This window comes from Lactuca saligna, chromosome 8, assembly GCF_052625555.1.
Source record: "Lactuca saligna cultivar CGN05327 chromosome 8, ASM5262555v1, whole genome shotgun sequence".
Classification (NCBI taxonomy): Eukaryota; Viridiplantae; Streptophyta; class Magnoliopsida; order Asterales; family Asteraceae; genus Lactuca; species Lactuca saligna.
Genome location: NC_136424.1, coordinates 161,756,916 through 161,769,618, shown reverse-complemented (window position 1 = coordinate 161,769,618; position 12,703 = coordinate 161,756,916). Strand labels below are relative to the sequence as shown.

Here is a 12,703-nt window from a genome sequence, read left to right as displayed (position 1 = left end):
CAAGGGGCGAGTTACTTCTCCAAAATTGATCTGAGATCCGGATATCACCAGTTACGAGTACTAGAGGAGGATGTTCCAAAGACAGCCTTCCGAACTCGTTACAGACACTACGAGTTCGTGGTGATGCCATTCGGATTGACCGATGCGCCCACAGTTTTCATGGACCTGATGAACAGAGTATGCCGACCTTACTTGGATCAGTTCGTCATCGTTTTCATTGACGACATCCTGATCTACTCCCGAAGTACGGAAGAGCATGGCGATCACCTGCGACAAGTTTTAGGAACTTTACGAACGGAGAAACTCTATGCAAAGTTCTCAAAATGTGAATTTTGGATCCGAAGAGTCGAATTCTTAGGACACGTGGTAAGCGAAGAGGGAATCCACGTGGATTCATCCAAAATTAAAGCCATTGAGAACTGGTCAGCACCGAAGACGCCTACAGAAATTCGTCAATTTCTAGGCCTCGCTGGCTACTACCGCAGATTCATGCAGAACTTCTCCCAAATAGCGAAACCTCTTACAACCCTGACCTAGAAAGGCGTGGACTTTGACTGGGAAGAGAAACAAGAAAGAGCGTTCCAAACGCTCAAGCGAGCCTTGTGCACCGCACCAATACTATCTCTCCCCGAAGGGATAAAAGACTTCGTAGTCTATTGAGATGCATCGAACCAAGGGCTCGGGTGTGTTCTAATGCAACGAGGTAAGGTCATCGCCTATGCTTCCAGACAGTTGAAGATACATGAAGTTAACTACATGACCCACGATCTTGAACTAGGAGCTGTGGTGTTTGCTCTGAAGATCTGGAGACATTACTTGTACGGGACGAAAAGCACTATATTTACCGACCACAAGAGTTTACAACACATATTCGATTAGAAGGAGCTCAACATGAGACAACGATGGTGGGTCGAGCTACTCAGTGACTACGAATGCGATATTTGTTATCATCCGGGTAAAGCCAACGTAGTAGCAGACGCCCTAAGTCGGAAGGAATATTCTGGTCGTAGGGTCAAGTCATTGTCGATAACCATCCATTCACAATTGTCTAAACAAATTCATTCGGCCCAAATTGAAGCCATGAAACCTGAAAAATGTGCCGAGTGAATCCCTCAGAGGAATGGACAAGAATTTAGAAGCCAAGGGTGACGGAGCCTTATATTTCATGAACCGGATTTGGACACCGAAACACGGTGGTTTCCGAGACTTGGTCATGACCGAGGCGCACAACACTCGGTATTCCGTCCATCCAGGTTCCGATAAGATGTATCTAGATCTTAAAAAGCTATACTGGTGGCCTAATATGAAAGCAGAGATTGCTACCTTCGTAAGTAAATGCCTTACTTGCGCAAAGGTTAAGGTCGAGTACCAGTAGCCCTTCGTATTACTGCAACAACCAGAGATTCCAGAATGGAAGTGGGAGCGGATCACTATGGATTTCATAACCAAGTTGCCCAAGACAACGGGTGGACTTGATACCATATGCGTCATCGTCGATAGATTGACCAAGTCTGCACACTTCCTGCCTATCAAAGAAACCGACAAGATGGAGAAACTTACGCGAACATACATTAGGGAAATCGTACGGATACATGGTGTGCCTATATCCATTATCTCCGATAGAGATAGTAGGTTCACCTCAAGATTCTGGCAATCACTACAACAATCCCTAGGAACAAGGCTAGACATGAGCACATCCTACCATCCACATACCGACGGTCAAAGTGAGAGAACAATCCAGACTTTAGAAGATATGTTGCGTGCTTGTGTAATTGACTTTGGAAAAGCGTAGGATACCCATTTACCCCTCGTCGAGTTTTCCTACAACAACAGTTATCACACGAGCATAAAGGCAGCACCATTTGAAGCCCTCTACGGCCGAAAGTGCAGATCCCCTCTGTGCTGGGCTGAAGTGGGTGATACCCAATTAGCTAGGGGGCAAGCTTCTGATAGTACTCTCACCGGTCCGGAGATCATTCGGGAAACGATAGAGAAAATTGTTCAGATCCGTGAACGATTGAAAGCCTCTAGAGACCGACAGAAGAGCTACGCTGATAAGCGAAGAAAACCTTTGGAATTTCAGGTGGGAAACCGAGTCCTTCTCAAACTCTCACCCTGGAAGGGCTTGATACGCTTCGGTAAGCGTGGGAAGCTTAATCCGAGGTACATAGGGCCTTTCGAGATTCTCGCAAGAGTCGGCCCCGTAGCTTACAAACTCGACCTACCCGACACACTTCGTAACGTACATTCTACATTCCATGTATCTAACTTGAAAAAGTGTCTATCCGATGAGACTCTTGTAATCCCACTCAACGAGATCGAGATCAACAAGAGCCTCAACTTCGTGGAAAAACCTGTAGAGATCATGGACCGTGAGGTCAAGCAGACGAAACAAAGCCGTACCCCGATTCTGAAGGTTCGCTGGAATGCCAAGCGAGGACCGGAATTCACTTGGGAGCGCGAGGATCAGATGAAACTGAAATACCCTTGTCTCTTTGCTTAGTTATTTGTAACTATTTTATTTACTTAGACTTTAATTTCGGGACGAAATTCCCTTAATAGGGGGATGATGTGACAACCCGAAATTTCTTTTGGTCAAACCCTGAAAGTCAACCACTTCGTATCGTGATTTAATGTCATTATTTATTATTTTTAAGAAATATAAAGTTCGTTTAATTATTTTATTATTATTTTTAAATGAACGGGTGAAAGAAAATGTCGTCTCGGGTTTTTATTTTGAATACCGCAAACACTTCGCGTATTAGAATCACCCGACTAAACTTTTATGTTTTGGGTTTAGGAATTACCCAAAAACAGTAAACTCATGCCTATGTATGAGTTTACTCCCCAATAAACTAGTCATTGTGTTTACTCCCCAAATAGTGAAAAGAGTAAACTCCCAAAAACTCTCTCAACTATCATGCAACATTTAATTCCAAAACTCCGATCTTGTAAGTGTTCTAACCATTTCAAGTTAGTAAAACACTTAATGTAGTGTTTGTGCATCTATTCATCCATTCATTTCCAGTTTTTGTTTAGATTTTCCAAAACACCAAGAACACACACTAAGTGTTCTTGGCCCTTTTAGCTCAAATCAAGCACCGTTATAGTAAGTACTCTCATCCTTAAGTGCTTGTAAGCTAGTATATCAAACAAACACCAAGGAAATCAGCCAAGAACACCATGATTGAGGTGTTCACGGTCCAAGAAGATGCTTGGACCGCAAACACCATAAAGTACCTCAAATTTGGTTTAAGTCCCATTTTAAGCCCTAGTTTGAAGCCCTAGACTTACCTTAACATATCTAAACCTTCCATTGATGTTTTTAAGCATTGTAAAACATCAAACACCACAAAATATAGGTGTTTACGGTCTACGGATGCCCCAAAACCGTAAACACCCAAAAAGGTGTTTAAATGAGTCATATTACTTTCCTAACCATAAAGACTAACTTAGACGTTTACCTAGTTGTGATAAGGACATAAAACAATGGAAGTACCACTTCCCATAAGGGTTTATGGTAGTAAACCCAAGGGAAAATACCCTTAGGCCGTAAACACCTCAAGGAGGGTGTTTTGTGGTCTTAATCCATTCAAGAGCTAAACTACTTAGCAAGGGTACTTCTATGGACTTGTTAAACTCCAAAACAACTCATGGATTGCAAATATTTGGAGTTTGGACCGTAAACCCTAGAGTTTACTACCATAAACTCCAAGGGTAAAGGTCATTTAGACCGTGAACTCCCAAGGAGTTTACCCTTGGACCCCAAACACCCTAGTTATGCCCTACTAGCACTCGGATGCAAACCTTGTGAACTTTAACACTTGAAACAAAGTGTTTTCAGGTTCTAAAGTGTCCCAACTCATATTATTAGTTATAATAAGGCTAACTAGTTATACATATGCTCATTATATGATAACTAGGCTCGTGCGTGTGTACAAGTCTCCGTTTGCCACCTAGCACGGTATCCGATACTTCAATCCAATCCACTCACCACAAGTGAGTTCATACCCCTTTAATTAACCTTTGAAATACTTTTAAACGTTTTAAATACTTTTATGGGGGGGGGGATACAAGTTAAATACTTATAGTTATTACATCAATCACATGTGATTAATAACTATAAAACCAATGATTTTATCCTTGTTCAAACTATTTATCAAACTACTTTACTTCAAAATGTTTTACAAACTCTTTTCTTACTAAATACTTTTATTTAAACTTTTTTTACTTCTTATAAATTGCATGCCCATATATGTATAGATATATAAGAAATGTTTAAAGGGCTTAGGAAGGCCATCCGCCCTATTTCCTTTTCCTCGATTTGGGTGTGGTCTGGTGGGATGTCGGGTAGCCGTCTGAGGGTCGTTTCAATATTAATTATATATCATATATGCATATATAGACATAAAAGTACTTCCATATTCATGCGTATCAGTTACATCATTATTAAGTTACCATCGGGGTAACACAGGATCATACTACTACAATTTCTAGATCAATGAGTCAGTTCATTCATGAGTCAATACTTATTACTATGAGAACATATACATTACATTACTATGAGTACATATACAACTATACTAGAGAAGAACATATACAACTATACTAAGAAGAGAACATATACAACAATACTAGAACAAGTAACATTACGTTATACATACATGAATACGTTAACAATTGTGATCCACTGTATCGGAGCATGCCTTAAATGTCATGGCCCGAGTTGTAGCCAGAATTCTCTTGGAGGGAGAGCATGAGTTTGCGTATAGATCTATACTGGATTGACTATCCTACACCTTGCTGCTAGCTATAGCCGGACCTGCAGGTCTGCGGGTGCCAAACGTCATTCCATTTTACGACCATTCATATGCCGTTGTTACCAGTCAATAGTATGGTGCAATTACTCACATGATGCCTTAATATAAATCCAGTTTAAGGTAGTTAGTACAACAGTAGTTCCTATAATACAACACTACAGTACTACATTAATTTACTCTTTACACAATTACTGATCTTTTCACTTAAACATTTATGTACAAACTATATTTTGAGAATGATAGTTACACCTGAGTAAATTACACACTTTTACAGTAAACGAACATACAAAATAGTTAAGCCTTGGTAGAAGGCTACTTTAATAGAAAATATAGGTTTTTTTGAGAGATTCAAACTTTTACAAACACTTGCATACATTTTACAAACTTACACTTAAGACATGTTCAAACGTTTTGATAACAAACACCGACACTAAAATACTTATGAAATCACCAGCTTTATGCTGATAAACTCTTTCAAAATAATTTGTATTCTCAGGTCATCAGTACACAGGTACCGATGCCAGCTTTTGAGAAGATAGAGCGCATCCAAGACTCCTCTTATTATTTTGATTTACAGTATTTTTGGTGTCTATAACTGTAAAGAACACACTTGTATTAAAATTATATATTTAATGCAATGGATGATGTTGTTTGCTTATTTACTGTTATACTGTGTTGTGATACTTTACATGACGTCCTCCACCCCAGAACGTTTCCGCCATTCATGGTTTTGGGGTGTGACAGATTGGTATCAGAGCATTGTTTATAGTGAATCAAGTATATCAACCCATAAAAGATATACTAAACTATAAACCTATTTGGGATTAAAACACTCTGATCAAGAGTCTATACTTTAAATACTAAGATATTTAATTAAGTATACTAGTATACATTCATACTAAAACCAATGTCACAACAACAAGAACAAAAGTATTACGATTGTTAAATATCACAGGTAAGCTCGAGGATATATAGTCAGTCTTGGGAATGGCATAGCCTGATCAACTATGCTGGTCCGAGGAGTGATTAGCATATGACATAGAATGGTTGTGATGTGTTAACAAGTCTAGAAACGTGCCAACAATACCACAAGAAGATCATTAGAACCTAAACTTAAACTACTATAGGTGTATTTTGTACTACTAGCTACATATATACTATATCCTTATACCTGTCTTCTCGCGTAGATTTAAATGGCTGGATTCCATCACGGCGACCCGTACTTTCCAAATGAAGGTAACACAGGATGGCTCGAAGCAGAGTCCGATGATGAGCACCAAATTCCGTTGGATGATCATCAAGCTGAAGGCTTCTCGGATGGATCAGACTCTGAGCCCGAAGTCAACAACCTACCTTTAGTTGGACAAGCCCCAAACAACAACCCTCGACCAGCCTTTCCAGGTCCCACTCCCTTGTGGGTAAATAATTTGAATCGCTGGAGTGACGAACAGGGTCAGCCCTTACCTTACTTTGGGGACCGAACCTTTTACCACGTTAGCGATGGTGGCTCTGCGGATCGAGCTCTGCCCGTCATGATCCGCAGAATAGCTCGCAATGATGAACAAGGTCGAGCGGCCATCGATCGAGTCATGGAGATTGATGCCAACTCTGGTATCAACACATTCCGCCTCCGCCGTCTCGAAGAAAACATGGAACGGACCCGGAGAACCAATGAAACCCTGCAGCAACATCTGATTGCCTCTCAAGCAGAAGTCATGGAACTTCGAGCTCGTCAAAGGACTCATGAACGAAACCTTCAAGAAGTAATACATCAAATAAGAGACCTCAGGGGTCTCCCGAGGAATACTCATCGCTGTTAGAAGATGTCTAGTACATCTTTATCTTTTGGGTTAAGGATTAGCCTTTAACATCTGTGCTCTAAGTAACACTTATCTGTAAAATATTCCTAACTTTCAGTACTCTAATTAGAAATATAAGATCTGCCAAACTTTTCCGTCTGGCATGATGTAAGAGCTATTGTTAGGTCGATTTTCCCTGAACTTATTACATCGGTAATACCAGTACTATTGACATCTATCTAATATGTGGGAAAAATCTTTACACTCTTGTTTTCCTACTAATCTTCCTTGTTATGATCTCAAACACTCCTTCAAATGTTGGGCTATGGTTAGTTAGTCCATGTGTCACTCTCACCTTACGTACAAATTGATTCTTACCACTTTGCTTATCTTTATAAACTTATAGCTAAAAGATGCCTCCTTGCAAATCTCTCCGAAATAACCCTGCACCTCCACCGCCTCCTCCACCTCTGGTTTTTCTGGTTCTAAACCCACTTTATCCGGTTCGAAGCTACCCACTTTTATGTTTTCCGGTTTTCCGATTCTAAACCCACTTTACCCGGTACCGTACCCGAAACCGAACCAGAACCGGTTCCTATATACGGGTCCGATTTACGGTTCTAAAAATTCCCGTTAACCGGTTCTTGGTTTTCTGGGTCTGGGTCCATCCGGTCCCAGTTTGGACTCACTTTCATCCCTATTGCCAGCTATACACGTTATTGGTTTAACCTGTAAAAAGAGAAAAAACGATTTTTTTACAAGTTTCCGGTATATAACGAACAACAACTCTGTCAAATGGTGAAACCGCAAATTCCTGAAAAACTTAACGGTTTTAATGGCATAATCCTTATTTTCAAATTTTCATTTGGCCCTAATACCTGAATGCTTCTTCACGGCCACTGTTCACAATCAATGAGTGATGCCTGATGTCAGAATTTTCCACTCAAGTCAGTTGTCACGACGTGAAAATCCAATAATCATTTGACAAAACCTTCCCAAAAATAAGAATCAAAACGCATAGTGTGCACCAACAATGACCTTGTGCGAACTCTCCTTTTCCAAGCTCATTTGCCAACATGGGCCAAAACATAGATTATAAATACACAAAACATAAGTACACGAAATTTCTTTTCTTTTCATTATATTTCATAAATGTTAATAGTTTTCTTAAAAATAACATCTGTGGTTTCATAGCTACTTACATCCGGCCAATAAATTGCATACCTCTCAAAGCCACTTCACCACCACTTCAATATTCAGCTTAGCATCAAAAAAAATGTTTCAAGTGGTTCTCAAGGAAAGTTGGTGTTTTGATCGACAGGACTTGTATTTGAAATCACATTTATACGGCCCGCAGATTCTCATTCCCCGATTTGTGATTTCCTTCATTGTGGGTGTTATTAAGTATTATCAAATCATTTAGAGACTTTGGATTATTTGGAATTTTGCACTTGAATCTGCTAACAACTAATGGTAAACTTTGTTATTTGGTCAAAAGTATTAATTGTTCATTCGAACCTTCGTTTGATCAAAAAAGAAGTCACACATTTCAACATGTTTTTCTTGAGTGATTGTTTCGTTCGAAATTTCCTATACTCGGAGAAGTATATGCATATTCGAAATGACATTTAGGCTTGTAATATTTCTGATGCATTATATATATATATATATATATATATATATATATATATATATATATATATATATATATATATATATAAATGCATCTTTACAAATATTTAATTTCTGAGATATATTTTGTAATTTACATGTTTCCTTGTAATAACATAACCGTAAATACACTTAATTTACAATAATTACCCTTGATGTTCCACAATTATGCAGTCGGGTAGGAAGCCATCATGGCAATGCCACAAAGGCCTTCTTGCGCATCAACATCTCTTTGCATCATTATGTACCCCTCTTGACCCCAACTTGTTCCCCAAGAGTTCTTCACCAACCAATATTTAGTTCCGTCAGCACTTGCTCCATAACCAACCGCAGTAACACCATGGTCTAGTTCAGTACCACATTCTCCTGTAAACACCCCGCTAGAGTAGAATTGGAAGTCGGACCCACTAGCATCAATGGCCACAGAAATAGGCTGACTAGCTACAGCTTTCAATAGTGCACTTTCACTATTAGCAGGAACATCTTCATGACCCGTAATGGCTGCAGCATGGTTAGATTCCTCGTTGTTGTTGCAGGTGCCATCGACTCCTTTGTACGGGTAGTGGCTCTCTGTAGTAAGACCTTTATTGTTCAAAGGCGTCGTCCATAAGACCGCCCTCACATCCCTGATCCTGTCCACCGGTGTCACAGTCCACGAGCTCTTGTTCGGATAGAGAGACCAATTTACCTGTTTTCAGTTGGGTTATTCCTTCCATAGCTGCCACAGCTGAAAACGCCCAACAACACCCTACAAACATATATGATGTGATATCGAGTTTAGATATGGTCTTGTAAGAAAACATAACTTTATTAGTAATTAGACTACGTCTCAAGTTTGAAATTTCCGTAGTAGTTTTAGCTTACCACATTGTCCTTGGTCTTTAACAGGTGTTACTGCGCCTTTCTTTCTCCAGTCCATTGATGATGGAACTGCTGTCACATTTTCATACCTGAAAGCAGAGGTCGATGGGGAACATTCATGTGCCTTGAATCAGTTCCTTGTGCTCGTGAACTCTTCGTTTGTGAGGTCTGCAAACTCATTAACTGCTAGTTTGTAAGCTTTGTTCATGACACTATTGGATGACTCTATGTAACGAACATTCTCTTGAAAAATCTTTGAACGTTGTTCTTTCTCATCGGCATCCTTGTACACGCGTCCATAATGAGCGATCCATTGTTCGTGGCTCTCGTAGCTTGGAGCTTCAGGGAGCAACCTAGATGTAGTGTGTGAAAGCAAAGTAGCGTAGAAAAAGATTAATGCCAAAAAAGTTTGGGTTGTCCGGTTAATTGATGTCATACTTTTGGTAGATACAAGAGAAAATGGATGTGAATGATGATTTGGAATAATTTCTTTGCCCACAGGTCTACTTTATATAGAAACATGTGGTTTCATCATTGTTTGGGAATATATATATATATATATATATATATATGTATGTATATATATATATATATATATATATCACCGTTCGTGGAAGATATGATGTTCAGTTGATGTATATTAATTAATATGAGGAAAACATACATGTTACGTTGTTTAGATTTATGATTGATACCACTAATTTACTTGGATTTTTCCTTTGGACTATACTCATGTTGACTAAAATTGTTGTGTACTAATTTGTTTTCTTAGCATAAGCATAGGTGGGTTATATAAAAGCTTACAGAACATAGTTTGGCCATTATTTTGGAGTGTAGTTGTGTCATTTATGAAAGAAATTCTCTAAAGGTCTGATACGTATAACATATTTTTTTATTTCTAACATTTTTTTATTACTCGCTTTTAGATGTTCAAAACGCAGAAATGCATGCCTTTATTCTATTTATCTCCATCTTGGTTTATGTTAACTTTACCGACACATTCAATGCATTTTAAGAATACAAGACAATAAAGTAATTTGATTGGTTATACAAAATATCAATCTCATCACAACATACATTGCAATTACAAGAAGCTTGTTATATGTAATATATCTTGATCCCTCAACCAGACTTGCAGTATCCCCAAAACGATCAAGAAAAATAATATTTCAAGAGGGATTATGCCATAAAACCCATAAGTTTTTAAGAAATTTACAGTTTTACCTTTCGACAGAATTTTTGTTCGTTTATACCATAAAGTTGTAAAAAAAAATTGGTTTTGCCCTTTTTACAGGTAACTTTTATTGCCACATGGACGATCTGTTGGAAGGACTCGGTGGCGTGTCACGCTTTTTATGTTTCATATCTCGAAAACATAGTATATAATGTATATTACAGAAACAGTTTAAAATACAATATCTGTATATATATTGTGTATACATTTTAAATTACGTATTTTTTGTATCTCGCAAAAATAGTAATTATTGTTATTATTATTATTATTATTATTATTATTATTATTGTTATTATTTTACGCTGTAATAATAATAATAAACCGGACAACCCAGACTTTTTTGGTATTAATCTTTTTCTACGCTGTAATAATAATAATAATAATAATAATAATAATAATAATAATAATAATAATAATAATAATAATAATAATAATAATAATACTTATTATTATTATTATTATTATTATTATTATTATTATTATTATTATTATTATTATTATTATTAAAACTATTATTAGTTTATTATAAATTGTTTCAAAAATAAACAATATATATCAAGTTTTCGAGTTATAAAACCCAAAAGGACATGTAGTTGAGTTGTTTGTTTATTGCTTTATGAGTTGGAGGTGGTGGGTTCGACTCCCTCAATTTGCTTTATCTGGGTTTCAGTATTACGGGTTTGGGTCCATCGGGTCCGGGTAAACCGGGTTTAAAAACCGGAACCACTTTTACTGTCGTAACCGGTTTTTGTGGGAATCGTTTATAAGATGCATATTTTATTCGTTTCAACTCCGATTGATATGCGGTTTATTCCAAATTCTAGTTTAGAGTTTGTACATAATTTTAGACTATAAATTTGTCATTTTTAGTTTTATATTCGTTGGCTTACAGTCCCCCAAAGTCGAGATATCAAAGCTGAACGTTTTTAGTTTTTCAGTTTTTTTGCATTATCTGACAGTTTTAAAACATGCATGTCTTATTCGTTTGAAACCGAATTGACATGTGGTTTTTTCCAACTTATAGTTTAGCGTTTTTGCATGAGTTTAAACTATAATTTTGTCATTTTGGTTTAATATTCAATGATTTGCAGTCCCCCGAAGTCGGGATCTCAAAAATGAAAATTAGCTATATGTTTATGTACTTTGTATTATGTGAAAATGTTAACACATGCATATCTCATTCGTTTAAAGTCATATTGACATGCTGTTTTTTTCCATACTGTAGTTTATAGTTTGTACATGATTTTAGACTATAATTTTGTCAATTTTGGTTTTATATTCAATGAGTTACAGTCCCACAAAATCGGGATATCAATATGATACTTTTCAATGTTAAAACCACTAAGTAGTAAACAATTAGTAAAAAATTCTGGTTTTTCTGGTGCTAAACCCATTTTATCCGGTTCGAACATACCCACTTTTATGTTTTCCGGTTTTCCGATTCTAGACCCACTTTACCCGGTTCCGTACCCGAAACCGAACCGGAACCGATTCCTATATACAGGTCCGGTTTACTGTTCTAAAAATTCCCGTTAACCGGTTCTTGGTTTTCCGGGTCTGGGTCCATCCAGTCCAGTTTGGACCCACTTTCATCTCTATTTCCAGCTATACACATTACCGGTTTAACCTGTAAAAAGAGAAAACACTATTTTTTTTACAAGTTTCCGGTATATAACGAACAACAACTCTGTCAAATCGTAAAACTGCAAATTCCTAAAAAACTTAAGGGTTTTGATGGCATAATCCCTATTTTGAAATTTGCATTTGGCCCTAATGCATGAATGCTTCTTCACGACCACTTTTCACATTCAATGTGTGATGCCCGATGTCTGAATTTTCCACTGAAGTCAGTTGTCACGATGTGAAAATTCAATAATCATTTGACAAAACCTTCCCAAAAATAAGAATCAAAACGCATAGTGTGCACCAACAATGACCTTGTGCGAACTCTCCTTTTCCAAGCTCATTTGCCAACATGGGCCAAAACATAGATTATAAATACACATAACATAAATACACGGAATTTCTTTTCTTTTTATTATAAATTCATAAATGCTAATAGTTTTCTTAAAAATAACATCTGTGGTTTCATAGCTACTTACATCCGGCCAATAAATTGCATACCTCTCAAAGCCACTTCACCACTACTTCCATATTCAGCTTTGCATAAAAAAAATGTTTCAAGTGGTTCTCAAGGAAAGTTAGGGTTTTGATCGACCCGACTTGTATTTGAATCCGGTATCACATTTATACCTCCCGCAGATTCTCATTCCCCGATTTGTGATTTCCTTCATTATGGGTGTTATTCAGTATTATCA

The 12,703-nt window shown here is 37.6% G+C and overlaps 1 pseudogene; it reads right to left on the bottom strand.

The window, feature by feature from the left end:
- Nucleotides 1–8,456: 8,456 nt before the first annotated feature.
- LOC145011344 (senescence-specific cysteine protease SAG12-like) lies at nt 8,457–9,587 on the bottom strand (annotated as a pseudogene).
- Between the last annotated feature and the right edge of the window lie 3,116 nt (nt 9,588–12,703).